At 39.0% G+C, this 26,804-nt stretch overlaps 1 long non-coding RNA gene across 2 annotated transcripts in view; it reads right to left on the bottom strand.

Annotated features, from left to right (window-relative positions):
- Positions 1 to 26,484, bottom strand: part of LOC134760893 (uncharacterized) — a 39,862-nt gene extending 13,378 nt beyond the window's left edge. Inside the window, exons 1-3 of one of the 2 annotated variants that reach the window (XR_010138947.1) lie at positions 24,679 to 26,484; positions 20,381 to 20,572; positions 7,349 to 7,398 (exon numbers count right to left, since the gene is read on the bottom strand). This is a non-coding gene — a long non-coding RNA (uncharacterized LOC134760893). The remainder of the gene's footprint in view (positions 1 to 7,348; positions 7,399 to 20,380; positions 20,573 to 24,678) is intronic. The other variant, XR_010138946.1, reaches the window with a different exon arrangement.
- Positions 26,485 to 26,804: the final 320 nt, after the last annotated feature.

Raw genomic sequence — 26,804 nt, 5'->3', positions numbered from 1 at the left:
ATGATGGTAGTGGGTGTGGTGATAGTGATAATGATGGTGGTGATGGTGATAATGGTATATATAATGCTGATAGTTGTGATGATGGTAGTGGAGGTGGTGTTAGTGATAATGACGGTGGTGATGGTGATAATGGTATATATAATGGGGATAGTTGTGCTAATGTTAGTGGGGGTGGTGGTCGTGATAATGATGGTGGTGATGGTGATAGTGGTATATATGATGGTGATAGCTGTGATGATGGTAGTGGGGGTGGTGGTAGTGATAATGGTGGTGGTGATGGTGATAATGGCATATATAATGGTGATAGTTGTGATGATGGTAATGATGGTGGTGATGGTGATAACGGCATATATAATGGTGATACTTGTGATGATGGTAGTGGGGGTGGCAGTAGTGATAATGATGGTGGTGATGGTGATAATGGTATATATAATGGTGATAGTTTTGATGATGGTAGTGGGGGTGGTGGTAGTGATAATGTTGGTGGTGATGGTCATAATGGTATATATAATGGTGATAGTTGTGATGATGGTAGTGGGGGCGGTGGTAGTGGTGTAATGACGGTGGTGATGGTGATAATGGTATATATAATGGTGATAGTTGTGATGATGGTATTGGGGGTGGTGGTAGTGATAATGATGGTGGTGATGGTGATAATGGTATATATAATGGTGATAGTTGTGATGATGGTAGTGGGGGTCCTGGTAGTGATAATGATGGTGTTGATGGTGATCATGGTATACATAATGGTGATAGTTGTGATGATGGTAGTGGGGTTGGTGGTAGTGATAATGATGGTGGTGATGGTGATAATGGTATATATAATGGTGATAGTTGTGATGATGTTAGTGGTGGTGGTGGTAGTGATAATGATGGTGGTGATGGTGATAATTGTATATATAATGGTGATAGTTGTGATGATGATATTGGGGATGGTGGTAGTGATAATGATGGTGGTGATGGTGATAATGGTATATATAATGGTGATAGTTGTGATGATGGTAGTGGGGTGGTATTAGTGATAATGATGGTGGTGATAGTGATAATGGTATATATAATGGAGATAATTGTGATGACGGTAGTGGGGTTGGTGGTAGTGGTGTCATGACGGTGGTGATGGTGGTAATCGTATATATAATGGTGATTCTTGTGATGATGGTAGTGGGGATGTTGTTATTGATAATGATGGTGGTGATGGTGATAATGGCATACATAATGGTGATAGTTGTGATGATGGTAGTGGGGGTGGCGGTAGTGATAATGATGGTGGTGATGGTGATAATGGTATATATAATGGTGATAGTTGTGATGATGGTAGTGGGGGTGGTGGTAGTGATCATGATGGTGGTGATGGTGATAATCGTATACATAATGGTGATAGTTGTGATGATGGTAGTGGGGGTGGTGGTAGTGATAATGATGGTGGTGATGGTGATAGTGGTATATATAATGATGATAGTTGTGATGATGGTAGTGGGGGTGGTGGTAGTATTGTAATGATGGTGGTGTTGGTGTATATGTTGGTGATGGTTGTGAGGGTGACAATGATGGTGGTGATGGTGATAGCAATAGTGATGGTGATAGTGGTGTTAGTAGTTGTGTTATTGATGTGCTATTCTTTTACAGAATCTTTGAGTTTCATGTGATATCTGATGTTATCTTTAAGTGATATATGTCTCTATTCAAAGTAAGTAATGCCATTAAACACATACACCTCTCCTATGAGATGAGGGATGATCAGTTGGTAAAATATGGCTCCTTCAGGGCCCATCTCTATGAAAGATCTTTAATCCATAGAAAAATTTAACCCAACCCAGGGTACATTCACTGAATAACTACTATGTGAGGACTTCAGAATGAATGGAATTGCCTATCTTCATAGACAGTCTTTGCGGCCTGAGAACAAGGACAGGAGTCAAACATACAATACTATAAACATGGCATCCTACACTGTGATTATCTTCCTCACAGAGTACCTAGCAGAGTGCCTAGCACATGTAACCCTGAAAAGTATTTATTTAAGAAATGCATGAAGGCTGTAAGAATTATTATGGAAGTCCAAATCAGCTTGATTTTATAGAGAAGATGATATTGAGCACTTAACTAATCTAACTACTTCACATCTTTTAACACAGTAAGGATTCTCAAAAGTCCTATGAAATAGACATAAATATTATTCCCACTTTACAGATACGGCAACTGAGACAATGACTAAGCAAATACCTCTAAGTTGTACAGCTAGCAAGTGAATAACTTGGAATTCACCTCCACCATCATCATCACCATGAACATGTATATAATAATTATAATAATAATGACTATCTCCAGGTAATCCCAGTTCTAGAGCATGGGCTTTTACACTTCATTTCCTCCAAGAAGGCTTTATGGTGGAGGAGGTTTAATTTGAATTGAGCCTAGAGGAATGGGCAGTAACACAAAAACCCTGGAGAAGGCCATTCAAGGGCAAGGAAACAGCAATAAGCAAAGGCCCACAGAAAAACCATGGAAGTAGCTTGTATGACATTCTGAGAAATGCCTTTCAGGGAGGATGACTGGGAAGATGATCTGGACATCAGGTTGCAGATGGAGTGGAGGGAATCATGCTTGGAACAATGAAATAAAGAGAAATCAAGCTGTAATAAATTACTTTATGTTCCTTTTTTTCTTTCCTGTTTTTTTTTTTGTTTTTTTTTTTTTTTGAGATGGAGTCTCGCCCTGTCACCCAGGCTGGAGTGCAATGGCGCAATCTCAGCTCACTGCAACCTCCACCTCCTGGGTTCCAGCGACTCTCCTGCCTCAGCCTCCTGAGTATCTGGGATTACAGGCGCATGCCTCCATGCCCAGTTAATTTTTGTATTTTTAGTAGAGATGGGGTTTCACCATGTTAGCCAAGCTGGTCTCAAACTCCTGACCTCGTGATCCACCCGCCTCGGCCTCCCAAAGAGCTGGGATTACAGATGTGACCCACCGCACCCGGCCAATTACCTTATGTTCTTTAGGGTCTTTGATGGATGTTCTGTTTGCTTCAGAGGGACTCCTATTCTGGATTACCTTCAAAGGTGAGCAAATAATGGTGGGGGCGCGGGGAGTGGTGCGGGGAGGACACAACTCTTCAGATTTGATGCTGTTTTCTCACAAGCCTGATCAGTGATCTCAGCAATCAAGATGCAGAAATGAGTCACAGCGATAGCACTGTCCTATACATGGGAGGCAGTGTCGTTGTGGGCAAAGGAAGTCTTGCACTAGGGAGCAAGAAGGACCAACATGGGAGGGCCCTCTCAAGCCCAGGTGGGAATTCAGCCCAGAGGCCTGGTGCAGCTTCACAGGAGAGCACAATGGGGCTCCAGCACAGGGCAAGTCTGGGAAATCTCTCTGCAGTTTCCTGTTCCCCAGCTGTATTTTATTGGCCAAGCCCACCTGCCCCAGCCCTCCCCTTTTCTAATACACCAAAAAGTCACAGCAGCACCTCTGATTGTTTCTGCTACATTAAAACTGGCTGGAAAATGTGAAAATTCCCTCTATCTCAGGACAGCAAGATGAATGAGTACAGGGAAGTTATTTTTAAATCTCCTCAAAATAAAAACAATGTCAGAGGTGGTCAGGAGGATGAAAGAAAAGTAAATAAATAAATATCCCAGGCAAGGAAAGGCATGAGAAGAAAATACTATGTGTTTTTATTTGGCTTGGTTTCTTTCAAATAAAAATGTTGTTTGGCAAATATTCTGAGTGAGAATTTCTTTTCTGGCAGTGAGTTGGCTGTGTTGAGGCTCTCTTTGCAGATCACCAGAGCACTTCAAACCTGGCACAAGATGTGAAGTGTGGTTACCTGCATTAAGCCTCACTGTCAGCCTAGGCCAGGCATGTGGTTTGAATTCCTCCCTAACTTCCCTTGACTAGTCCATCTATCTTCTTTGACAGGTAGTCCTGAGACTCTGTTCTAGCTCAGCCAAATTGTTTCACTGTATGCTTGCCTCAGTTTCCTTGTATATAAAATGGGGCTACAATGGCTTGCTCAGCAGCTCTCACCAAAGTGAAGGAAGCAGGCCTCCCCTAGAGGGTGGGAGGCCAGAGAGTGCAGGGATGGACAACTTACAGGTGCATGGGCAGGAGGTGGGCATTTTCAGATGGAGCGTTTTAGGTGCTCATAGGTGGGCCAATTAGCACCTTACAGTTACTGTTAGGTGAGGGAAAGGTGAGAATAAAAGGATATTCACAACCTATAAAAATATAGGCTGGGCACGGTGGCTCACGCCTGTAATCCTAGCACTTTGGGAGGCCAAGGCAGGTGGATCACTGGAGGTCAGGAGTTTGAGACCAGCTTGGCCAATATGGTGAAACCCCATTTCTACTAAAAATACAAAAATTATCCGGGCATGGTGGTGGGCACCTGTAGTTCCAGATACTCAGGAAGCTGAGGCAGAAGAATCGCTTGAATCCAGAAAGTGGAGGTTCCAGTGACCCGAGATCACGCCATTGCACTCCAGCCTGGGCAACAGAGTAAAAGTCTGCCCATATACAGAAAGTATATATATATATATCATATATATCTCATATATATATAATATATATATCTCATACATATGAGATATATATATCATATATATGTGTGATATATATGATATATATATTCATATATGACCTATCTATAGGAGAAAAAAACAAAAACTAAATATATATTTTAATTACCTCTACTAGGGAGAAACACACTAAATACAAATAAGGGGTCTATTCAATAGCAGTGGTGTGATAGTCATGCTTGAAGAATTTTATTTTTATCCATTGCTTTATTTAATTTTTTAATAAATACTTAGTAAATGTCTCCTGTACTCTCAGGCACTAACTTAGTACTATATATATATATACATATATGTACACATATGTACACATATATGTATATATATAGAGTACTAAGTTAGTACTCTATATATATGTGTATATATATATGTGTGTGTATATATATATATAGTATATATATATATGAAAAAAAAAAACAATGACTGATGCATCTCTCTCCCAATGGGTCTTACATTCCAGGGAAGAAGACAGACTTTAAGCAAAAATAAATAGATAAGTAAATAAAAATTCTGATAGATACTATAAAGAAAAAAATAAACTCCTCTGAAGAAAATCTCACGGGTCCAGTAAAGCCCACTTGTGATTGTGGCATTTGAGCTAAGATCTGAAGATAGCAGGAGCTAGCTATGTGAAGAGTGGGACAGAGAACATTCTAGGCAGAAGAAATGTGATGTACAAATGCACTTGACAAAGAAGATGCCAATGCGTTTGGAGGTCAGGGAGCTGAGGTCCAAGATACAGCTGGATAGGCAGGAAGGAACCAGATCATGCAGGGATCTGTAGGGGATGTTAAGATCTGTGGATTTTATTTTAGCTGTAATGGGGATTTGCAGAAGAGTTTTCAGCAGGGAAAAAAGAGAGAGTTTTAGGAGAGTTAAAATAGTGGGGCCAGCCAGGAGCTCTCTGAAGAGACACAAGGTTGACGTGAACTAAATGGCCACAGTGGAAAGAGTTGGAGGCTTCAATTTGTATTTAGGGGTAAAATGCAAAGAACCTGATGACTCATTGCATGAGTAGTAGCAAGGTTGGAAAGGTGGCAGGAAAAGCTCCCAGAGCCCCAGTTTGAGCACTTGCATGGAAGAATGGTATTTACTGTGAACGAGTAAGCTGCTTTGAGGAGCTCACAGTCCAACCTTCAGAAAAGACTATTTGCCATGCAGAGGCATATGTGCCATGCTTGAGGAATATGCAAAGCATTACATGAGTAGAAAGGAAGGAGACTATGAACCAGCATGCAGTTAGAAGAGGAGGCATCATACAAGGGGCACCCCTGGAGCTGTCACCTGAAAGACAGAGAGTGTTTAACAGATGGAAGGTAGAAGGTAAGTATTTCAGGAAGAGGAACAGCATTTAAAAAATATATAAGAAAATTCCTGGCTGGGCGCAGTGGCTCACACCTGTAATTCCAGCACTTTGGGAGGGCAAAGGGTGGGGGGGGTGAATCACGAGGTCAGGAGTTCAAGACCAGGCTGGCCAAGATAGTAAAACCCCGTCTACTAAAAACACAAAATTTAGCCAGGCGTGGTGGCAGCTGCCTCTCATCCCAGCTACTCAGGAGGCTGAGGCAGAGAATTGCTTGAACCCAGGAGGTGGAGGTTGCAGTGAGCCAAGATTATGCCACTGCACTCCAGCCTGGCCAACAGAGCAAGATCCCATCTAAAAATAAATAAATGAATAAATAAGTAAAATTCCCAATCTTACAGAACTTTTGAGATAATTTATGTGGAAGTACCTAAAACCGTGTCTTGGATTTCGTTGATGACGCTTACACCACTGTCACCAACCTGTCCAACAACAAAGGTTGTATGTGTAAATCTTATTCATCTCCAGCCAAAGGGAGAATAAAATTCAAATAGACATCCCTGCCTCTTCCTTACAAACCTAAGATATGTATATGAAATGATCAACATTTGCTCACCTGCAGGGCTGTTGACTGAAGCTTACAAAAAAGGAATTGATTTGTAAGGCTGGATGGTTTTATGCTTTGCATTTTAAAATTTTATTCCTTTACGTTTTAAAGTTAAGGTCATTTTTTAAATTCCTGCTCTCTCCATTTGTCTCTGTACATCCCACGGTAATTTGCACAGGGCCTAGCACAAGGAGGTGTTCAACAAATGTAACTAACAAATATGAGTCAGTAGAGCACGTATAGGGGTCTCCTATTTTCCAGGCACTATATTAGGTCAGGTTGTGCAGAGACAATTAAAGCAAGGTTTCTCTTCTCAAAGTCACAGACATAAATCTAAAGAAAAATATATGCATATACTTATATGCAGTGTGATAAATGTGTGGAAATAAATATATATAGTCTCTCTTCCACTCCTTGACAAAATTCAGAAGTTAAAAGAATACAGCCAAACCAAAATATTTTTAAATTTATAAGCATTTGCAGGCTTGAAATCCAAAGCAGAGGCTTGAGGGTACAAAAATCAGACTAAAGTGCAGTGAGTGGAATTCCTTGAAGTTACCCATAAATATTCGTCAAGCCTTTCTCCAGTCCTATACCTAGTCATAAATCCCTGTTTCATTTCAAGAACTTTTACATTTGATCAACGATGCGGAGTGATGTTTAAACCAGGCCATTTGGAATATTCAATTTTCATACATAGTTTTAAGATTTTAATTTCCACTTTGCATGCCAGCTCAGATTTTCCCTGTCCTGAAATAAATCAGGATTTTCAAGACATGAAAGCAGGCTCCAAGTACAGAAGGGCTTTCTAAACGTTCAGCCTGGTTGCACTGCTCAGTCAAGTCATACTTACAAACAACTTACCTCTCACCTCATCTCAGCCCCGGGGGATGGATGGAAAACTGGCAGCAAATCTGGTAAGAGAAAAATACCCAGCACTCAAGATCAATATGTCAAAAAGAGGCGAGAGCCATTCATCAAAGGAGAGAGGGACAAACCCAAAGATGTTGTGAAACATTTACCCAACCAATCTGAAAGCAATTGGCCCCTCCACTTAATCTCCTCTTTTCCATATCTTGCCAGTGGCCACAGAGATATGAAGGCACAGCTAACTCCTAGCAATACAATGGATGATGTATATAGGATATTGCTAATATATCATAGAATCAGAGCATGCTAGAACTGAACAGGTCTTTAAGGCTCATTTAGCCAACTGCCTGGTATAGAGAGGAAGTACTAGGGGAGCAGAAAGAGCCCTGGACTTGAGGTCAGACCAGAACAGGTTTCTAGACTCCACTCTGTTATTTTCAAGCTGCATGATCTTAGGGATGTCACTTTAACCTTTCTGAAAATTATATTCCTTATCTGTCAAAAGGGAAAAAAGTTTTATTCATAGGGATTCTTATATGATAATATAAGAAAATGCACCTTGGAAATTGCACTGAACATATACATGGGTGAGAAAATATTACTATTGTAAAGAACCCAATAAGCGCTGCTTGAATCCAACCAATAGTCGTGTACATACTCTCTTACCTGAACCTTCACCTAATGATCTGATAGAATATCCAATAGCTTCCTTTCATTTTGTAAAAAAATTTAAAGTTATGCCTACAGAATAGAGGGTGTTTAGTGCTGTTGGGTTAGTGTTCAGCATGCCAGAATCTTATCTCCCAGCAGTACAGTGATATGCTAAGCAAAAGTCAGTTGTATTTGTCCTCATAGTCCTTTGTTGTATATTTTAATGTAATAAGATTGAATGAAATATCATGTAAGCTAATAAAATGTGAGTTTTTACACTTGATCTTAGCCAAAAGGCTGAGAAACGATAAAACATGAGTTTTTATAAAGACATTTGTATTTATATGATAAAGTTCATACAACTATCTCAATACAAATAGTTAATACCACTGTATCAAGACCAGTAATTAAAGTCAACTTGGTAAAAGACACTTGTCAAATTAGTCATGAAAAAGACCATGGTAAAACATTGGAGGAAAATTATAAAAATCTAAGAGCCTAAACATTCAAATTCCCTCCAAGTGCCTTTATAGCTTGCTTCACTTTAAAGAACCTTAAAATTGTAGAGGTTATGGGTACAATCACTCAAAAGAGCTGACTGATATTCAGCCGTCAGAAAAAGAAACCCTGCAATATGCAACAGCATGGATGAACCTTGAGGATATTAAGCTAAGTGAAATAAGCCCATCACAGAAGGACAAAGGCTGCATAATTCCACTTATATGAGGTATCTAAAATAGACTCATAGAATCAGAGAGTGGAATGGTGGTTGTCAGGGGTTAAGGGAAGCAGGAAATTGTGAGTTGCTAATCAATGAGCATAAAGTCTCAGTTATGCAAGATGAAGAAATTTAGAGACCTGCTGTAAAACATTATCTCTATACAGGAATATACAGCAATACTGTATTGTACATTTAGAATTTTGTTAAGAGGGTAAATCCCATGTTAAGGGTTCTTACCATGATAAAATAAAATTTAAAAATTAAAGAGAAAAAGAATTAAAAAGAGAGAAATAGTCAACTGGCCATTCCAGTCAGTAGATCTACAGGCAAAGCAAAAGCCTTAGCCCTATATTGAAAGATTGTTTTTTCAATTGCACATTAATATGATTCCCCTCCTAACTAAAGCTAATAAACTAAAGCTAATATTGTTATATCAATTGTGTATTAATATGATTCTCCTCCTAACTAAAACTAACCAGTGGTCAGTCCTAACTGACTTGTAGTTAATTATTTGTTGATGTTTATATATCCAGTTATCTGGTGATCTATAGGAGCCCTGGATATAATTCGTATTTAATGCCAGTTCCTTGCCATTGAGGAACCCACAATCTAGTTAGACACTAATGAAATGTAAAATGCTTTATAATTCAATTAACATAAAAGTTAGCTGCAACTCTCCTCCGAGTGCAATAGTACCAAACAGAAGACTAGATATTTCAAAATATTTCAGGAACTGTTGTTTCTATTTTCTACCAGGTTTTGTCTGTTACTTCACCAGTTATCTCCTTAGATTTCCTTCTTATCAATTCACCTTCTCACCATAGAGAAAGTTCTCAACTGGTATAAAAGTTATGAAAGAAGGGCTTTGAAGATGAGATTAAATAATAGAGAAAAATCCAGGAGGAAGAAATAAATTGAATAAAGGCCTGGGAAGTAGATAGGAGGCTAAAAAGACCTGGATGCATTTGTTCTCATAAACATTTTTATTATTATTATTATTATACTTTCAGTTTTAGGGTACCTGTGCACAATGTGCAGGTTAGTTACATATGTATACATGTGTCATGCTGGTGTGCTGCACCCATTAACTCGTCATTTAGCATTAGGTATATCTCCTAATGCTATCCCTCCCCCATCCCCCCACCCCACAATAGTCCCCAGAGTGTGATGTTCCCCTTCCTGTGTCCATGTGTTCTCATTGTTCAGTTCCCACCTATGAGTGAGAACATGCAGTGTTTGATTTTTTGTCCTTGTGATAGTTTACTGAGAATGATGATTTCCAATTTCATCCATGTCCCTACAAACGACATGAACTCATCATTTTTTATGGCTGCATAGTAATCCATGGTGTATATGTGCCACATTTTCTTAATCCAGTCTATCATTGTTGGACATTTGGGTTGGTTCCAAGTCTTTGCTATTGCGAATAGTGCCGCAATAAACATACGTGTGCATGTGTCTTTATAGCAGCATGATTTATAGTCCTTTGGGTATATACCCAGTAATGGGATGGCTGGGTCAAATGGTATTTCCGGTTCTAGATCCCTAAGGAATCACCACACTGACTTCCACAAGGGTTGAACTAGTTTGCAGTCCCATCAACAGTGTAAAAGTGTTCCTATTTCTCCACATCCTCTCCAGCACCTGTTGTTTCCTGACTTTTTAATGATTGCCATTCTAACTGGTGTGAGATGGTATCTCATTGTGCTTTTGATTTGCATTTCTCTGATGGCCAGTGATGATGAGCATTTTTTCACGTGTCTTTTGGCTGCATAAATGTCTTCTTTTGAGAAGTGTCTGTTCATATCCTTCACCCACTTTTTGATGGGGTTGTTTGTTTTTTTCTTGTAAATTTGTTGGAGTTCATTGTAGATTCTGGATATTAGCCCTTTGTCAGATGAGTAGGTTGCGAAAATTTTCTCCCATTTTGTAGGTTGCCTATTCACTCTGATGGTAATTTCTTTTGCTGTGCAGAAGCTCTTTAGTTTAATTAGATCCCATTTGTCAATTTTGGCTTTTGTTGCCATTGCTTTTGGTGTTTTAGACGTGAAGTCCTTGCCCATGCCTATGTCCTGAATGGTAATGCCTAGGTTTTCTTCTAGGGTTTTTATGGTTTTAGGTCTAAAGTTTAAGTCTTTAATCCATCTTGAATTAATTTTTGTATAAGGTGTAAGGAAGGGATCCAGTTTCAGCTTTCTACTTATGGCTAGCCAGTTTTCCCAGCACCATTTATTAAATAGGGAATCCTTTCCCCATTGCTTGTTTTTCTCAGGTTTGTCAAAGATCAGATAGTTGTAGATATGCAGCATTATTTCTGAGGGCTCTGTTCTGTTCCATTGATCTATATCTCTGTTTTGGTACCAGTACCATGCTGTTTTGGTTACTGTAGCCTTGTAGTATAGTTTGAAGTCAGGTAGTGTGATGCCTCCAGCTTTGTTCTTTTGGCTTAGCATTGACTTGGTGATGCGGCCTGTTTTTTGGTTCCATATGAACTTTAAAGTAGTTTTTTCCAATTCTGTGAAGAAAGTCATTGGTAGCTTGATGGGGATGGCATTGAATCTGTAAATTACCTTGGGCTGTATGGCCATTTTCACGATATTGATTCTTCCTACCCATGAGCATGGAATGTTCTTTCATTTGTTTGTATCCTCTTTTATTTCCTTGAGCAGTGGTTTGTAGTTCTCCTTGAAGAGGTCCTTCACATCCCTTGTAAGTTGGATTCCTAGGTATTTTATTCTCTTTGAAGCAATTGTGAGTGGGAGTTCACTCATGATTTGGCTCTCTGTTTGTCTGTTATTGGTATATAAGAATGCTTGTGATTTTTGTACCTTGATTTTGTATCCTGAGACTTTGCTGAAGTTGCTTATCAGCTTAAGGAGATTTTGGGCTGAGACAATGGGGTTTTCTAGATATACAATCATATCATCTGCAAACAGGGACAATTTGACTTCCTCTTTTCCTAATTGAATACCCTTTATTTCCTTCTCCTGCCTAATTGCCCTGGCCAGAACTTCCAACACTACGTTGAATAGGAGTGGTGAGAGAGGGCATCCCTGTCTTGTGCCAGTTTTCAAAGGGAATGCTTCCAGTTTTTGCCCATTCAGTATGATATTGGCTGTGGGTTTGTCATAGATAGCTCTTATTATTTTGATATACGTCCCATCAATACCTAATTTATTGAGAGTTTTTAGCATAAAGGGTTGTTGAATTTTGTCAAAGGCCTTTTCTGCATCTATTGAGATAATCATGTGGTTTTTGTCTTTGGTTCTGTTTATATGCTGGATTACATTTATTTATTTGCGTATGTTGAACCAGCCTTGCATCCCAGGGATGAAGCCCACTTGATCATGGTGGATAAGCTTTTTGATGTGCTGCTGGATTCGGTTTGCCAGTATTTTATTGAGGATTTTTGCATCAATGTTCATCAAGGATATTGGTCTAAAATTCTCTTTTTTGATCGTGTCTCTGCCTGGCTTTGGTATCAGGATGATGCTGGCCTCATAAAATGAGTTAGAGAGGATTCCCTCTTTTTCTATTGATTGGAATAATTTCAGAAGGAATGGTACCAGTTCCTCCTTGCACCTCTGGTAGAATTCGGCTGTGAATCCATCTGGTCCTGGACTCTTTTTGGTTGGTAAGCTATTGATTATTGCCACAATTTCAGAGCCTGTTATTGGTCTATTCAGAGATTCAACTTCTTCCTGGTTTAGTCTTGGGAGGGTGTATGTGTCCAGGAATTTATCAATTTCTTCCAGATTTTCTAGTTTATTTGCGTAGAGGTGTTTGTAGTATTCTCTGATGGTAGTTTGTATTTCTGTGGGATCAGTGGTGCTATCCCCTTTATCATTTTTTATTGCATCTACTTGATTCTTGTCCCTTTTCTTCTTTATTAGTCTTCCTAGTGGTCTACCAATTTTGTTGATCCTTTCAAAAAAACCAGCTCCTGGATTCATTAATTTTTTGAAGGGTTTTTTGTATCTCTATTTCCTTCAGTTCTGCTCTGATTTTAGTTATTTCTTGCCTTCCGCTAGCTTTTGAATGTGTTTGCTCTTGCTTTTCTAGTTCTTTTAATTGTGATGTTAGGGTGTCAATTTTGGATCTTTCCTGCTTTCTCTTGTGGGCATTTAGTGCTATAAATTTCCCTCTACACACTGCTTTGAATGTGTCCCAGAGATTCTGGCACATTGTGTCTTTGTTCTCATTGGTTTCAAAGAACATCTTTATTTCTGCCTTCATTTCATTATGTACCCAGTAGTCATTCAGGAGCAGGTTGTTCAGTTTCCATGTAGTTGAGTGGTTTTCAGTGAGTTTCTTAATCCTGAGTTCTAGTTTGATTGCACTGTGGTCTGAGAGACAGTTTGTTATAATTTCTGATCTTTTGCATTTGCTGAGGAGAGCTTTACTTCCAACTATGTGGTCAATTTTGGAATAAGTGTAGTGTGGTGCTGAAAAGAATGTATATTCTATTGATTTGGGGTGGAGAGTTCTGTAGATGTCTATTAGGTCTGCTTGGTGCAGAGCTGAGTTCAATTCCTGGGTATCCTTGTTGACTTTCTGTCTCGTTGATCTGTCTAATGTTGACAGTGGGGTGTTAAAGTCTCCCATTATTATTGTGTGGGAGTCTAAGTCTCTTTGTAGGTCAGTCAGGACTTGCTTTATGAATCTGGATGCTCCTGTATTGGGTGCATATATATTTAGGATAGTTAGCTCTTCTTGTTGAATTGATCCCTTTACCATTATGTAATGGCCTTCTTTGTCTCTTTTGATCTTTGTTGTTTCAAAGTCTGTTTTATCAGACTAGGATTGCAACCCCTGCCTTTTTTTGTTTTTCCATTTGCTTGGTAGATCTTCCTCCATCCTTTTATTTTGAGCCTATGTGTGTCTCTGCATGTGAGATGGGTTTCCTGAATACAGCACACTGATGGGTCTTGACTCTTTATCCAATTTGCCAGTCTGTGTCTTTTAATTGGAGCATTTAGTCCATTTACATCTAAAGTTAATATTGTTATGTGTGAATTTGATCCTGTCATTATGATGTTAGCTGGTTATTTTGCTCGTTAGTTGATGCAGTTTCTTCCTAGCCTTGGTGATCTTTACAATTTGGCATGATTTTGCAGTGGCTGGTACCAGTTTTTCCTTTCCATGTTTAGTGCTTCCTTCAGGAGCTCTTTTAGGGCAGGGGTGGTGGTGACAAAATCTCTCAGCATTTGCTTGTCTGTAAAGGATTTTATTTCTCCTTCACTTTTGAGGCTTAGTTTGGCTGGATATGAAATTCTGGGTTGAAAATTCTTTTCTTTAAGAATGTTGAATATTGGCCCCCACTCTCTTCTGGCTTGTAGAGTTTCTACTGAGAGATCTGCTGTTAGTCTGATGGGCTTCCCTTTGTGGGTAACCCGACCTTTCTCTCTGGCTGCCCTTAACATTTTTTCCTTCATTTCAACTTTGGTGAATCCGACAATTATGTGTCTTGGAGTTGCTGTTCTCGAGGAGTATCTTTGTGGTGTTCTCTGTATTTCCTGAATCGGAATGTTGGCCTGCCTTGCTAGATTGGGGATGTTCTCCTGGATAATATCCTGCAGAGTGTTTTCCAACTTGATTCCATTCTCCCCATCACTTTCAGGTACACCAATCAGACGTAGATTTGGTCTTTTCACATAGTCCCATATTTCTTGGAGGCTTTGTTTGTTTCTTTTTATTCTTTTTTCTCTAAACTTCCCTTCTTGCTTCATTTCATTCATTTCATGTTCCATCACTGATACCCTTTCTTCCAGTTGATCGCATCGGCTCCTGAGGCTTCTGCGTTCTTCATGTAGTTCTCGAGCCTTGGCTTTCAGCTCCATCAGCTCCTTTAAGCACTTCTCTATGTTGGTTATTCTAGTTATACATTCGTCTAAATTTTTTTCAAATTTTTTACTTCTTTGCCTTTGGTTTGAATTTCCTCCTGTAGCTCAGAGTAGTTTGATCATCTGAAGCCTTCTTCTCTCAACTCCTCAAAGTCATTCTCCGTCCAGCTTTGTTCCGTTGCTGGTGAGGAGCTGCATTCCTTTGGAGGAGGAGAGGCGCTCTGCATTTTAGAGTTTCCAGTTTTTCTGCTGTGTTTTTTCCCCATCTTTGTGGTTTTATCTACTTTTGGTCTTTGATGATGGTGATGTACAGATGGGTTTTTGGTGTGGATGTCCTTTCTGTTTGTTTGTTTTCCTTCTAACAGACAGGACCCTCAGCTGCAGGTCTGTTGGAGTTTGCTAGAGGTCCACTCCAGACCCTGTTTGCCTGGGTATCAGCAGTGGTAGCTGCAGAACAGCAGATTTTCATGAACTGCGAATGCTGCTGTCTGATCGTTCCTCTGGAATTTTTGTCTCAGAGGAGTACGCGGCCGTGTGAGGTGTCAGTCTGCCCCTACTGGGGGGTACCTCCCAGTTAGGCTGCTCAGGGGTCAGGGGTCAAGGACCCACTTGAGGAGGCAGTCTGCCCATTCTCAGATCTCCAGCTGCGTGCTGGGAGAACCACTGCTCTCTTCAAAGCTGTCAGACATGGACATTTAAGTCTGCAGAGGTTACTGCTGTCTTTTTGTTTGTCTGTGCCCTGCCCCCAGAGGTGGAGCCTACAGAGGCAGGCAGGCCTCCTTGAGCTGTGGTGGGCTCCACCCAGTTCGAGCTTCCCGACTGCTTTATTTACCTAAGTAAGCCTGGGCAATGGCGGGCACCCCTCCCCCAGCCTCGCTGCTGCCTTGCTGTTTGATCTCAGACTGCTGTGCTAGCAATCAGCGAGACTCCGTGGGCATAGGACCCTCCGAGCCAGGTGCAGGATATAATCTCCTGGTGCGCCTTTTTTTAAGCCCGTCGGAAAAGCACAATATTACGGTGGGAGTGACCCGATTTTCCAGGTGCCGTCTGTCACCGCTTTCTTTGACTAGGAAAGGGAACTCCCTGACCCCTTGCACTTCCCAAGTGAGGCAATGCCTCGTCCTGCTTCGGCTCATGCACGGTGCGCTGCACCCACTGTCCTGCACCCACTGTTTGGCACTCCCTAGTGAGATGAACCCAGTACCTCAGATGGAAATGCAGAAATCACCCATCTTCTGTGTCACTCATGCTGGGAGCTGTAGACCGGAGCTGTTCCTATTAGGCCATCATCAAACATTTTATTTTCTAAAATCTTGATTCTTTTTTTTTTAACTTTTATTTTAGACTCAGGGGAACATGTGCAGGTTTATTATATAAGTAAATTGCATATCATGGAGGTTTGTTATACAGATTATTTCATCACCCAGGTGTTAAACATAGTACTCAGTAGGTAGTTTTTCAATCCTAACCCTGGTCCCACCCTCTACCTTCAAGTAGGTCCCAAAGTCTGTTGTTTCCTTCTCTGTGTTCATGTGTACTCAGTGTTTAGTTCTCACTTGTAAGTGAGAACATGCAGTATTTAGTTTTCTGTTCCTGCATTAGTTTGCTTAGGATAATGACCTCCAGCTCCATCCATGTCCCTGCAAAGGACATGGTCTTGTTCTTTTTATAGCTGTGTAGTATTTCATGGTGTATATGTACCATATTTTCTTCATCCAGTCTACTGTTGAAGAGCATTTGAGTCCATGTTTTTGCTATTGTGAATAGTGCTGTGATGAACATATGCATGCATGTGACTTTATGGTAGAAGATTTACATTGCTTTGGGTATATACCCAATAATGGGACTGCTGGGTCAAATGGTAGTTCTATTTTAAGTTATCTGAGAAATTGCCGAACTGCTTTCTAAAATGGCTGAGCTAACTTACATTCCCACCAAGAATGTGTAAGTGTTTTATTTTCTCCACAGCCTCACCAGCATCTGTTATTTTTTAACCTTTTAATATTAGCCATTCTGTTTGGTGTGTGATGATATTTCATTTTGGTTTTGATTTGGATTTCGTTAATAATTAGTGATGTTGAGCATTTTTCATTTTTATTGGCTGTGTGTATGTCTTCTTTTGAAAAGCATCTATTCATGTCCTTTGCCCAATTTTTAATGGGATTGTTTGTTTTCTGCTTGTTATCTTGTTTAGGTTCCTTATAGATTCTAGATATTAGAACTTTGTCAGATGCAGTTTGAAAATATTTCCTCCCATTCTGTAGGTTGTTCTTTACTCTGTTGATTGTTTCTTTTGCTGTACAGAAGCTCATTAATTTAATTAGGTCCCATTTGTCAATTTTTCTTTTTGTTGCAATTGCTTTTGGCATCTTTGTCATGAAATCTTTGCCAGGACCTATGTCCATAACAGTTTTTCCTAGGATTTCTTCTAGGTTTTTTATAGTTTTAGGTTTTAAATTTAAGTCTTTAATCCATCTTGAGTTGGTTTTTGTATACGGTTAAAAAAAAAAAAGGGGGGGGCGGGGGTCCAGTTTCAATATTCTGCATATGGCTAGTCAGTTATCTCAGCACCATTTGTTCAACAGGATGTCTTTTCCGATTGCTTGTTTTTGTAGATGTCAAAGATCAGATGATTGTGGGTGTGTGGCTTTATATCTAGGCTCTCTATTCTGTTGCATTGGTCCATGTGTCTGTTTTTGTACCAGTACTATGATGTTTTGGTTACTGTAACTCTGTAATATTGTTTAAAGTCAGGTAATGTGATGCCTTCAGTTTTGTTCTTTTTGCTTAACATATTTTTCACTATTCAGGCTCTTTTTTTTTTTTTTTGGTTCCATAGGATTTTTGAATAGTTTTTTTTTTTCTAATTCTGTGAAAAATGTCACTGGTAGTTTGCTAGGAATAGCACTGAATCTATAAATTGCTTTGGGCAATATGGACATTTTAACAATATTTATTCTTACTATCTATGAGCATGTAATATTTTTCCATTTGTTTATGTCATCTCTGATTTCTTTGAGAAGTGATTTATAACCTTGTTGTAGAGATCTTTCACCTTCTTGGCTAGCTGTATTCCTAGGTATTTTGTGTGTGTGAGACTGTTGTGAATGGGACCTCATTCTTGATTTGGGTTTCATCTTGGATGTTGTTGATGTATAGAAATGCTACTGATTTCTGTAAATTGATTCTGTATCTTGAAACTTTGCTGAAGTTGTTCTCATAAACAAAAACACAAAAGTTTTTCAGGCACTTAGGCACCTTAACCTCTCTGTCAATGTGCCAAATCTAATCAGCAGGCTTGTTTAGCCCACACAGTGGTTTGTTGTTGTTGTTGTTGTTGTTGTTGTTTTCTGGAACCAGTTGACATTATTTATTTATCCATAGATATATAAATATAGTATCATCATTTATATATCAGACTTCATGTACAGATCAGCAGTTTCTCCTAAAATATCAGAAAGTCCAGCAATACCAGCATTCCCACACGGCAGCAATGAGCAGATACTTTCCTATATAGCAGCTCTTCTCTGCAGATGAGACAGGATCTCTCCCCTATGTTAGGCTCAGCTCACTTCCTGGTTGCTGGTGAGCCTCACTCAGTTATGTTCCTGTGAGCACATGCAGGCAGTTAAGGTTTGATCCTTTTTACCTTGCAGCTTCGTGATACTGGGTCCCCGCCCTGAAGTGGCTGCAGAAAAATAGGAAACGATCCAGGTGGCAGGTGAAACTCTGCAAAGAAAGGGCCATAAGAATGACACAGAAATACATGCAACCCAGACACCTTTCAAAAATATCATGGGAATCAGTGAAATATTGTGTTGAGGGGAAGGAGAGGCAAGAGATTAAAGTAATTTTAGAACACCAAGATAAAGGTGATGGGATAATTAGGGAGAAAAGCAGAAAGGGATGGAGAAGGAGGAAGAAGAGAGGGAAGGGGACAGGACGAGAGGAAGAAAATATTTATGTAGCTGCTCTGCCGAGCATTTTTACATGAACAGGTTTTAGGGGAATATTGTGAGATAAATTTTGGATGTAGTGAGTTTTGAAGTTAGTGGAACTTCCAGAGATGGTGTCTAAAGGGCAACAGACAAGAAAACAGGAAGATCATCTCTTCAACAATTCTTAATAATAAAATAATGATTAAAACATCTAAACTATATTGAACATGTACTCCAAGCCAGTTGCCATGCTAAACATTTCCCATGTATGAGCAATCTTATGTAATCTTCCCAACAATTGTAAGAGATAACAACAACAATAATAATAATAATAAACAAAAGCCAATACAAAGTACAGAGTTACTATGCCAGACATTGCTTTGAAGGTTCTACACATACCAGGGCTGGGTGCAGTGGCTCACGCTTGTAATCCCGGCACTTTGGGAGGCCGAGGCGGGAGGATCACGAGGTCAGGAGATCGAGACCAGCCTAGAAACCCCGTCTGTACTAAAAATACAAAAAAAAATTAGCCAGGCGAGGTGGCGGGCACCTGTAGTCCCAGCTACTCGAGAGGCTGAGGCCGGAGAATGGCATGAACCCGGGGCGCGGAGCCTGCAGTGAGCCAAGATCGCGCCCCTGCACTCCGGCCTGGGCAACAGAGCGAGACTCCGTCTAAAAAAAAAAAAAAAAAAAAGGAAAGGTCTACACATACTAACTCATTTAATTTTTGCAACAGCCTTATAAGATAGGTATTTTGTTATTGTCTGCATTTTACAGATGAAAAAAGTTAAAATCAAGAGGAATCAGGTGACTTTCCCAATATTACTTAGCTGGTAAGTACTAACATTGGACTTCCCACTCAGGTCTTTTTGAATCTGTAGTTTAACTGTTGAGCCATTACAGTCTACTAGCACCATGTACCAGGCACTATATTTGTCACTAATGACTCAAAAAATAAAATAAGACAGGCAGTCTCTACCCTCAAGGAGCTCACAGTCCATTGAGAGAGACAGCCATGTGCGCAAATGCTACAGGCTAATATCCAAGTGTACTCTTAGAGATGTGTAAATACTAGATGCTATGAAAGCGCAGAGGTAGGGGAGCTGAATCTACAGGCGGGAAAGGGGGGTTGTCAGGGACTGGCAAATAAGTCTTCACAAAGGATGCAGCACAAGGTGGCTGATTCTAAAAAGATGAATACAAACTTTCTAGTCCGGGAAGAGATAGGAAAAAAATGAAAAAAGGCATGGAAATATGAACGTTTAACTCATCCTTGGGGAACATAAAGATGTCCTGGATAGCTGGGAACTTGTAAAGTGGAAAAGGGCAGAAGAAAATAAAAATATAAGAGCAGATGGAAAACAGACTGTGGAGGCTTTAAGAGCCAGGTTAGGCAATGAAAGGATGTAGGAAGCTAGTATTTCTTGTGAGCACTGTTATGCAAAAGGTGTGCACTTTGTGGTTGACGGTAATGGGGAGAAATTGAAAGAGAATAACATACTCAGATGTGTATCTGAAAAAGGTCTCTCTGGCAACAAGGCAACAAGGTGGACACTGGAATGTGAAGGTGCTAGAAGACTAGAGAAAGTGTATTTAGAAGAATGGCAGCAGCCTGGAAAAGCAAGGACGGTGAATGAACCCAAGGGGTCAAGAAAAAAGGAGAGATAAAGAGAAATTGTAGAATTTTGAGATTAACAGGTTATGCCTTTGGAATTGAAGTACATCTTCTGGCTTTATATTAATCATTTAAAAGATAATCTAATGGGATAACTTCCACAAATTTAATTCATTTTTACTATGCTGAATAAATTGTTGTACTCAATTGAAAGGCAAGTTGCTATTTTTATTTTTTATATTTATATCCATGATCTACCTCTTTCCATAAAAGATTTGAGGAGTCTGGAAAATCACCAAGTGAAATGCAGTGTCTGATGACAAGGGGCTTCTTACTAGAAGAACCACTCTGGCAGCATAAATCTGTCAAGTGAGACAGGTTCAATTTGAAGATATCAAGAAACATCCTCTGCGTCAGCTCCAGACTCCAAGTTGCTGTCCCTTCCTTTCTCTGGTGAAACAAATGGTGAGAAAACGTCCAGTTTGCTCTGCTGCTAAATTGAGCCTTTCTCTGGGAAGAGGAAGAAATATTGAAACCGGCAATGGGTTTCAAACAGAGCATGCACACCCTTTCCTGAAGACATTTAAAATTACATATGAAAATATGTAAATAAATCAAAACCTTAAATGAGGCAACACCTTATTCTTAAATCAGATAAACTCTAAGCCAAGGTGAACCTCTCAAAAACAACTATATATTTAGTATAATGTATATTTATATATTTATAAACTCACAATTGTGCACAAAGCATTTTATTTTTTTGCCTCCTTAATCTCATTTAATTCTTGTATAATATCCTTCAAAAGAGGCTGGAAAATAATTATTAATTATCTCCATTTTACAGATTAAAAAACTGAAGTTTAGAGGTTAAAGTGACTTTTTGAAACTCACACAACTTTAGTTGTTAGTGATAGACTTAGGTCTAAACATCAATTTTACTAACTCTAATTTTAAGGAAAATGGGAGCATTATAAAAATAGTAAGAGCTAACATTTAGAGTAGTTACTATGTGTCAGTCAATATGCTTTGTGCCTAATGTGCATTGTCACACTGAATTCTGTGTTTTTGTTTTTGAGACGGAGTCTCACTCTGTCGCCCAGGCTGGAGTGCAGTGGCGCAATCTGGGCTCACTGCAAGCTCTGCCTCCCGGGTTCATGCCATTCTCCTGTCTCAGCCCCCAGAGTAGCTGGGACTGCGGGCGCCAGCCACCACGCCTGGCTAATTTTTTGTATTTTTAGTAGAGACGGGGTTTCACCATGTTAGCCAGGATGGTCTCGATCTCCTGACCTTGTGATCCTCCCGCCTCGGCCTCCCAAAGTGCTGGGATTACAGGTGTGAGCCACCGCGCCTGGCCGTCACATTGAATTCTGAAACCACCCTATGATAGAGGCAGTGTAACTGTTCCCATTTTACAGATAAGGAAGCTGAAGCTAGAGGTAATGACTAGACCAAGGTCATATAGATCATTATTGGAGGAATTGAGGTCAAACCCAGGCATTTGGTTTCAAATCTAGCTCTTAACCAAACAAATATCTATTTAAATTCTGCCTTGGCTAGCTATTAACTACATGTTCCTGGACAAATTATTGCAATTTTGGAGCTTCTGTTAAGTTTCATATATATAACCTGGTTTGGCATCCTGCTCTTAGGAGGCCACCAATAAATGTTAGGTTCCCTTCTTTCAACCACGATGCATTGTCACTAGTAATTTTTATGGCAGAAGTAATCATGTTAGTTAATCTAACATCCTAAAATGGCAGCACTTGTGTTGACAGCTGGAAGAAAACCAGGGACTATAACTTAAGCTCACCTTAAAGTCGTATTTTACTGCTATTCTCAAAATTTGCTCCCTGGATTCTTAAGATATAATTAAAATTTTCTGTTAAGGAGGAAACAAAAACTATGCATGTCCATAAAATTAATTATCTTGCCAATAAAAGCCCGTTTGTGATGGAATTCCTAAATGACCTAAGTATATTAAATCCGAGTTACTTAGTAATATCATAGTTTAAAAAAGTAAACTCTTGTTAAGCAAAGATTGGTTCCAGAAAATTGTCCTCCAAACACTGCAGGCTTTAGAACTTTTAAAATGAGTCACTTGAATTTGAAACTATGCCATATTTGAAAGTCAGAGCTCTAGTATAATGGTTTACAACCCTTTCAGGTAAAAGTGCTTCTTTTTAAAAATAAAATAATTTTTGTATTTACCCCCATCACAAGAAGAAAAAATAATATTATTAGTCTATGTTGATTTTTCAAATTGCAATTACCAAAAACAGCTGTGTATTCATTTATATACATAAATTTGTATTTCATAAATTTATATTTTACTAATCCTAAAACTATATTCATACACTTGTTTTACAAAAGATAATATTTCGAGAAACTACGTTTTTTCCAGTATACAAATTCTTGTGCCCACATGGATTTATGAATCCCTTCCAAAAAAAATCTCTAACATCCCACAATGATCCACAGGATGGAAACCACTATTCGAAAATATTACAACTAAAAGGGACATTTAAGGTTAATATAAACCACCTTAATACCTACTGAACATGTCCCAGCTTCAATTTGAATCCTAGGCACGTGTTGTCTGTTTGAACATACTCAAAGACCTGAGAGTTGGGGGTAGCTGGACCTGACATGCCCAAAGAGACAGGGGTGTGGTAAGTACCTCACGAGTTGGCCTATCCTGCAGTGGAGATATTAGGAAACCCTTTAGAAGGAGCTTATATTTGCTTAAATCTCTCCTGTCCCCTAAATCAGGGAGAGTCTGATCAGGAAAATGAAAACTACACTAGTTATTTCAAACAAGGGTTGAGAGGGAGGATTTGATGCAGGCACTTGGTTCCAAAAGCATTTGAAAGCAAAGGAAGCCAAAAGGGGGTTGTAAATAATCCCAGAGATTAGTAACTTCAGGAAGCTGCTACCACCCGTAGGGCTGGTGTTAGCAGAGCCGTGGTGTTAGCAGAGCCTAGGAATGCTAACTGCCAACTCTGCTGCTGCGGGGTCATACAGCAGCTACTGCTTATGCTGCTGTAATCACAACTGCCCGACTTACTGATATCACTGAAGCCCATGACCTCTGGCCATCACTAGCAATCACCCACCAGATCTACTGCGGCCAGATCTACTGAAGGTGGCTGGAGTACATACCACTCAGTTCTGCCAGTGGCAACAGCAAAAGCATAAAGAGAAGAGCAATGACCTTCCTCTCTATCTGTCTCCCTGCCCCAATTCTAGCTCTGCTTTGCAATCTGCTGCTGTTACCTCCCACCGGTGAAATAGAAAGGGAAGCCCACCATCAAGGAAGTCTGGGAAGTGTAGTTTGCAGAAGCCTAGCCCCTGTGATACAGAACAGAGCATGGAAAACTTGGAAAGGAGCTGACAGCAGTCAGCAGTTGGTGCAGTCTAGCCCTTTAGTTACTCAGATTCTTTCTCACCCTTTTAGCCATATTTAACTTCCATTGATAACAGAATCATGGCCCTGCACAACGTGATGTACCTCTTCCTCATACAAAAATTCTCTCATCATTTTCAAAAACTGAGAAGCATAAAGCCCTGTCAGCCACCACTTCCATGATTCACAATTCTACCTAGATATTCTATGACCTAAAAAAACTAAATTAAAAAGGCAACTACCACCAACACTGCTCATATAAAATATTAAGAGTAAGGGAAAAAGAAAAAAATAATTTGTTTATATTATATATATATACACACACATATATACATAAAATGCAAGATAGAACATGGATATAGCTGCTTTGGTTTTTGTTTCTATAATGGATCATTTATTACATAGTTAATATTTATCTACATTCCTTTGCCCTTGGCCAGTACTCCAGTAAAGAGACCCAAAGCTCACCTATTGTTATGTCCGATCACTGTTAGCCCTCCTAAATCTTGATGCTGCTTGGAGGCAGCAGTACCATCCAGAACTAACCCTGGAAAATGAGAAGACTATGATGGACAGCATCCTCAATTTAAATCAATTTAGACTTGGATAAGAGCTCTCCATTTTTGATGTTCAGTGAATAAATGGTTTTATAAAATGTTGGCAATTTCACTTAGGTTATTTTCTTTTAGAATACGGATATATTTTTACCATTTTACCAATAAGTTTTGTTTCCATCTACTATCTTGTTAGTTTTCCGTTTATCCCACCTGGTTTTGTGGTTTCTTTTTTCTACTTTTTCTGATTTTGTTTGGATGAATTATGCAGGATCTGTGTTACATTTTATCTTTTCTAGTGGTTTATTAACAATAACATTTAGTTTTATTTATTTTGTAGTTTCGTTAGGATTTACAGTATGCCTCTTTTAACACAGACTACCATCAAATAATATTCATCAAATATCAAATAATATATAATGTAAGAAACTTAAAAGAGTAAACTATCATTTCTGCCTGCCTTAGTTTGTGATCCTCATCATATATTTCACCTCTGCATATGTTATTAACTGTACAATGCAGTTATTATTTTTATTTAAATAATTAATTTGCCCTTAAAGATACTCTTTTTAAATGAGAAAAAAATGTTTTATACTTACCCATGTATTTACTATTTCCAATGATGTTTCATTTTGTAGATCTCAGTTTCCATCTTGTATCATTCATTTTCATACTGAAGAACTTCTTCTACTGTTTTTTATAGTGCAGGTCTGTGGATGACACATTCTATCACCTTTTGCTTATTTGAAAATGTCTTTGTTTTGCCTTCCATTTGTGCAGGTTGTTTACTTTTTCCATTCTGCTAGCATTTTAATCATAGTTATTTTAAATATCTGGTTTGATCATTCAAAATTTCTGCCAGTCTGAGTCTAATGCATGCTTTCTCTCTTCAGACAGAGTTTTTGCATTTTCACATCTTTAGTTTCTTGTTGACAGCCTGAGAGGATGTATCAATTAGAAGGAAATGAAGTAAATAGACCTTTTGTGTGAGGTTTAATGTTGATCTGGCTAGGAGTTACATTGTGTTTGCCAGTTGCTATAGCTGTACATATCAGAGGCTAACATTTTCTCTGGGTGTCCTTGTTTTAGTCTTCCCTGTTATTTTTAGATTTCCCTGGAGACTCTTCCTTAAATAGGGTCTGAGGCTTACAGTTCTTTTGGCTATAATGCCCCGTTATTATACAGTAGCACAGTTGATGTTGTGGAAAGTGGTACAGGCTCCAGCACCAGGCTTCTCCTCCAAGGCTTCCTTCTTTCTTTAAGCTGAATTCTTTGTATCCTCCTGTCTCTAAGATTCAAGGTAGTGGCTTGCCCTGTTACCTCAATTTTAAGAAGAGTTGTGGATTTCCAGTTTTTTCAGATTTTTTCTTATTATGAGAATGGAGTGATAACCACAAATCAGAAATCTCATTGTCTTCTATTTTCAAAGAATATTTTTCCTGAATGTAAAATTTAGTTTGACATTTTTTTCTTACTTTTCACACATTAAAGATATTGTTCTGTTGTCTTTTGTGCATTGGTATGATGAGAACTCAGCAATCATTGTTTTCTTTTTTAATTTTACACATAATGCATCTTTTTATCTTGCTGTTTTTAAGGTTTTCTCCTTATTGCTGATTTTCAATAATTTGTCTATGATGCACCTTGATATTTTCTTTGTGTTTGTCCTGTTGAGATCCTTGGGGAAAAAAATGGCAATTATTTCTTAAATAATTTTTCTTCCCTCCTTTTTCTGGGTCTCTAATTATATACATATTATACTATTTCATATTTTCTCAAGGTAATTGAGGCTCTGTTTATTTTTTGTCTTATGCCTCTTTTATCTACATGTCTTCAGTTGGTTAGTTGCAAGTTTGCTAATCTTTTGTTCTGTTGTTAAGTCCATCAGATGAATATTGTATTTCAGATACTTCATTTTTCATCTCTAGAATTTCCATTTGGTTATTTCTTGACTCATTGTGTTTATATTATTCTTTAGATACTTCGAAATATTTATAATAGCAATTTTAGAGTTCTTGTCATCTAATTACATCATCTCTATAACTTTTGGATTCATTTCTACTGACTGATTATTATTCCAGATATGGGTGACATTTTTCTGTTTCTTTGCATATCTAGTATTTTTTATTGGATGCTGGACATTGTAAGTTTTACATTATTAAATATCTAGATTTTGCTGTCTTCCTTTAAAGAATGTGACAGCTTGTTTTGTTCAACATTTAAGTTGCTTGTGAATCAGCTTTTGCTTTCACATATTGTTTTTAAACCTTGTTAGAGTAAGTCTAGATTTAGACTGTCCTTTACTCTGCTACCATGGCATGAACCTTCTTGAATCTCTGCAGAATGCCCTAGAGGGTCAACAAGATTTCTGTATTCTGATTGGTCAGAACTCCCAGCCCTTTGTTGGCTCTAGGAATTATTTGGCTTACACTCCCTCATTAGGAATTCTTTGCCAGATACTTGTTCTTCACTTGACCTCAGAGAGTCCCATTCTATGCATGCACCGGATAATATCCAGCCAAAGGCTCACAGGGACTCCTATGTATATTTCTGGATCTCTTTCTGGGCTTATCTCCCTTTTCTCTGATACTCTACCTTGCAGTTCAAGTCACTTAGGCCTTCCCAAACTCCTCTCTTTGTTTTCTCAACTCAGTGAAACTTTCAAGCTTTGCTTGGGTTTCCCCTCCCTATGCCACATTCCAGAAAGTGCTCCTAGACTGAAAAT

The sequence above is a fragment of the Pongo abelii genome, chromosome 1, assembly GCF_028885655.2.
Source record: "Pongo abelii isolate AG06213 chromosome 1, NHGRI_mPonAbe1-v2.0_pri, whole genome shotgun sequence".
In the NCBI taxonomy this organism is placed as follows: Eukaryota; Metazoa; Chordata; class Mammalia; order Primates; family Hominidae; genus Pongo; species Pongo abelii.
Note: the sequence above shows the minus strand (reverse complement) of the source record. Positions and strands in the feature narration are given on the sequence as shown.